Source organism: Lolium perenne, chromosome 1 (assembly GCF_019359855.2).
Source record: "Lolium perenne isolate Kyuss_39 chromosome 1, Kyuss_2.0, whole genome shotgun sequence".
Lineage (NCBI taxonomy): Eukaryota > Viridiplantae > Streptophyta > Magnoliopsida > Poales > Poaceae > Lolium > Lolium perenne.
The window spans coordinates 171255690-171260420 of NC_067244.2; the positions used below are offsets into that span (position 1 = coordinate 171255690).

A 4731-nucleotide genomic window follows, 5' to 3' on the forward strand; every position below is an offset into this window, starting at 1 on the left:
ATGGATTCTAGATGTAGCCGTCCGGAGAAGATTGCTCAAGATATCTACAACTAAGGCTGGACGTTCGGGCCGAGCTTTTGGCTCGGCCCGAGCTTTTCCTGGCTCGGCTCGTTTTGGGCTCAGCCCGCGTTAGACAGGGACCGAGCCGAGCCTACATTTCTGGCCCGTAGCGGGCTGAAAGCTCGCCTGGCTCGGCCCGAGCCAGCCCGAAAGCTCGCCAGATTTTTTTTTTGAATTCACGGGAAGGCCAAGGGAGAGAGAGTGGGCTGTTTTCTGGCCCATGAGCAGATCAAACGAACAGGGTAGGTCACGACTCACGAACTGTTCCTTGGCTACGGCGGGATCTACTGCTACCCGACGATACAGAGGGAAAGGAGGGGGACGAAGATGACCAGGACGTTCGCGTGCTCACCCTTGAAGCGTGGGAAGCGACGACGGCGGCGGAGGAGGACCACATCGCCGGCGCGAAGCTCGGCGTGCGGCGGCCGGAGTGGAAGGAGAACTCGATTTCCCGGAGGTTTACTGCGCCCCGGCTCGATTCCTTCGGCGAGGAAGGAGAGTATGACGCGGTGGATCTCCCGGTGGTCTTCGATCTGCTCCAGGAGGCTTCGATCACCGGCGACGCATCCAGAATTCACCATCTTCATCCGTTGGCATTATGGGCCCACTTGGCAGTGACTTAAGACGTTTGGCTCGCGAGCCAGCCCGAGCCAGCTCGAGTTTTCGTATAGCTCGAGCCGAGCTCATTTTTCCAGCTCGGGAGAGAAACGAGCCAGCCCGAGCCGAGCCGTTTTGGAGCGAGCCAAAGACTGGCTCGGATCGAGCCCAGCCCGAGCTGGCTCGTGTCCACCCTTATCTACAACACCAGGGTGGCTGGTAGCTTACTAAGAGATTGCAACTTGCATAAAGATCTTTTTCTTTTTATTTTTCGTTGGTTAACTTTTATGTACACCTTATGTGACTCATGAGTTGTTATAAATTTTAAACTATGCAATAAAACGACTGTGTGCATCAATTGATGCAGACGGTGCTCTCATTTCTAAAAAATATCATGTTATCCCCTTATTTCATGATGGCAGCTCCGGTGCAAAGCAGCATCTGAAATTTAGTTATTAACTAACAGTTACTGAATAAGTTACCGAATAACTCTGGATAAGAACTAATCTCTATTTGATATCAAATTGAATACATCTCTATTTGATATCAAATTGGTACTTTGCTATCATCACCTCTGCGTTCTGATTGCACCTCGCATTGATGTTGGATGGCCTGACTACCACCCTAGTCCAGCAATGCCAACATTGTAAATACACAATCCAGAGAATTGTCGAGATAGCGGGGGATAACGAGGCTCAGCTCTTCGAGGCACTGAGCATCCACGATGAACTCCAAAAGGTTCTTTCCAAGTATGAAGAGCTCAGAACCAGCGATGATTCCAAGCCTGAGCCAGAACCAGCGATGATTCCAGTCACCGTGGAGCCTGAGGAATCCCCCCGCGCCCCTGCGAGGAAATCAGCTGGATCACTACGGGAGAGCTGATTTTCGGGGGCATTTTAAAATGTCCCTATAAATAGAAAAAATGCCTCTAATCCCCGACTCCTCCAAGCGCTCGAGCCTTGTTGTGCTCGGCCTCGCCGACACCAAGACGCTACCCGTAACCCGTATACACGGCCGCGCTCTCGGGGCCCATCCCACCGGAGCTAGCCCGGTACGCCACATGCTCTCTGGCGCGCTTCCGTTGGTGTTTGGTCGCCGCTAACGAAATATCCTGCCTCATCGCACGGGAGCTTGGTCGGGGCCTGTCCAGCCTGCAGGTGCTGTTCGCGTGGCAGAACAGTTTCGAGATCGCCATGATCCATGGGCCGTTAATTTGGACCACTAGTAGCGGTGCTGCTCCGTTGATTGAGCGCGGTTCCTGCCGTAGCTTCGCCGAGGCTTGTTCATCCCGCCATCCGAACCACGCTCGCGTCAATGAAGAGCTTTCAGGCGTTCGACCTCTCGCGCAATTTCCCCAGCAACGTACGGTATTCTCATACCTGGTATACCGGGTCTTGAAATGGGCCTCAATCAATTAAATGTAGGGCTAAATATCCAATAGCCCAACTGAGTTTGAGGAGGAGGTTGTACTGGAGCAAGACCCCTAACTAGTAAGCCGCAAGAAGGCACAAAAGGTAGTTCCGTTTCATCAGAAGGATCTGTTTGTTTGGTAGAGGATGTCAACGTGGAATTGAGGGATAGAGACCGGAGATGGGGGCACCTGGCCAGCCAGCTGAGAAAAAGGTTTAACAGTTGCTTTTGTGATGTGTAGCAAGTCGATCAAGTTAACGTGAGTTGGACAAGAAGCTGCCAGCGGGATCATCCAGCCGGCCTTATCTCCGTCTTCTTCTTAAGCGTAGCCAAGCTAGCTAGCTGCCTGGTCCTTAATCATCCATCACTTTCACTCAACAATCCAGCAGTATTTGAGGGGCAATTCAGCCGAAGCAAATCGACACTCAGATGTCCAAGCTAGCTGAGAGAAAGCCCCCATCAGTCCGATGGATTGGAGATCTCATTACTTGCCCTCACAGGCACGCGCGCACGTACGTTTTGCGGCCGGCTGGCCGATTAAGGATGCGTTTGGTTCTCAGCCGATGGTTGCCTTACCAAATTATTGGCACGCCCGTGATACTTTCTGCTGTTTGGTTCAGTCCCAAATAATTGGCTAGCCCCAGCTCAGATCATGCGCTGCAGTGCAATTTTTTGCCAACGGCGGGCGAGACGTGGGCGGAGAAATCCTTCGCCAAAATTTTGGTCATGCCAGGATATTGGTAAGGCTGGTCCGGGCGTGAACCAAACGCACCCTAACTCCTCGTGATCTTGTCGCCTTGCCGTTCCTAACACTCCATGCTCTGAGATCAGTATACAATATCTTAGGTCGATCGGGACGGAATACTGCTGCACTTCAACGCGTGAAATAAATGAAGGATTTTGACCTGTGATCGAGAGGCATGTGATCATGTTGGCGGGCGGGAATTCAGAGGAGGAATTCAGCTAGCTCAATGGATATATCTTGGGAAAAGAATCCCGAATTCTAATTAGTGCCGGGGCACTCTGTTGTGTTACAGGGTGCTCCCCACCCGCGCCCTTCGATCTTCAGCTAACGGTGTATACCAAGCGGTGGCTTTTATGGGAAGTCTGTGGTGTACGTGGCCAGGCTGTCACGGAATAAATCCTCGTCTTCCTCTCGCCGCCTGTTCTTCATCGTCAAAACTCCATGTACAGTATCCCAAGTCCCGACACAGGAACCAGAGGTGGTGGACTGGTGATGGTGCGCATCTGACGACGCCCGCCCGGCCCCGGCACACTCAACCTCCGCCGGTGGCTCACCCGCTTGGCCCCGGCGCGCTCGACCTTCGCCGGCCACTCACCTGCCCGGCCCTTGCGCGCCGGACCTTCGCCGGCGATTCACCTGCTCGGCCCCGATGGAGTCGGCGCTCGACGCCGTCTTCCTTGCGCCGGATCTCGACCGCGTCGGCCGGATCAGGTACCTCCAGATCCGCTCGATTTTTGCACATCTAGTAATTTTACTTGTCAAACATGTAAGTATTGGGATGCAGATTCTACGAATTGGTGAGCTATCATGCTGGATGTATTTTTCGTAACGGGATCGTCTACTTTTCAATGTTTTCCCCTCAATTCTGGATACAGTATTGTAACTGGATGTAAGAGTACCAATTGTTTCCCCAATTTTGGATGTATATTTTTGCAACTGCATGTAATTTTCCTACATTTTTTACATTCCGAAGTGATGAAAAGCTCGAGATGTATTTTTTCCTCAATTGTAGATGAGAGTATGAGACTCGCGCATCTAAATGTATTTTTTTGTCATTTTCTACATCCAGACTCTTGAATGGATCAAGACATCAAACACTATTATGTTTTGTAATCCCAGTTTTGATGCATCTGGATGTATTTTTTTTTACCTCTTTTCGACATCCATCAGTGCAATTTTTACATCCTAATTAGATCACAAACTAGTTGTTATATACTTCTTGAGGATATAATTTTTACAGCGGTGGATAAAGTTTTTGGGAAAATTGAAGAACAAAGGGGAGTGCTAGAATTATTTTTTCCTTCTCGGAAAAGCGGGGACCGTTGCATGTGACTAGCGGGGGTTTTCTGGTAGAAGACACTTTTGGACAGGAAAGACCTCGCCCGTCACTATCAACTTGCTATTTTAGGAAATTTTTAATTCAGACAAGGGGAGCACTCCGGTAGACTAACCGGTGCTATAGCACCGTGTAGCATCGTCCGAAAAGAATGACTATGTCAATGGACACACACACACACAAAGCGCGTGATATGCATGTTTGTAAGCTACAACTACACTCACACCACAGATCAGAGGAGAAGCAAGGATCAACGCAAGGAAATTGTTATTTTGCTCGATTTAACCTCCCAACCACCCCCGAGCAGATCCTCCGGCACTGCCCGTTAACATAACATTACAACACCTGTCTTCCTCTTACGCACGCAACACCAGGGGCGGACCCAGAACAAGAAAACCCCGGGGTCACTCTTTAAGTCATGCATATTTTGTACCTAGATTTGGGGGTGTCACACACTAGAAATGAACAAAATTTACCAAGAAAAACAATTTCAACCCGGTGTCCTGTGACACCTGGTAGCATAACCTAGGTCCGCCCCTGCGCAACACTACTTATAGGCGAGGCGACGACGTGGTCAAGTCCT

The 4731-nt window shown here is 50.5% G+C and overlaps 1 long non-coding RNA gene across 1 annotated transcript; it reads left to right on the top strand.

Moving 5' to 3' along the window:
- Positions 1 to 3094: 3094 nt before the first annotated feature.
- On the top strand, positions 3095 to 3961 carry LOC127303674 (uncharacterized). Its single transcript, XR_007853338.2, has 2 exons — positions 3095 to 3523; positions 3597 to 3961. It is a non-coding gene; the product is annotated as an uncharacterized lncRNA (long non-coding RNA).
- Positions 3962 to 4731: the final 770 nt, after the last annotated feature.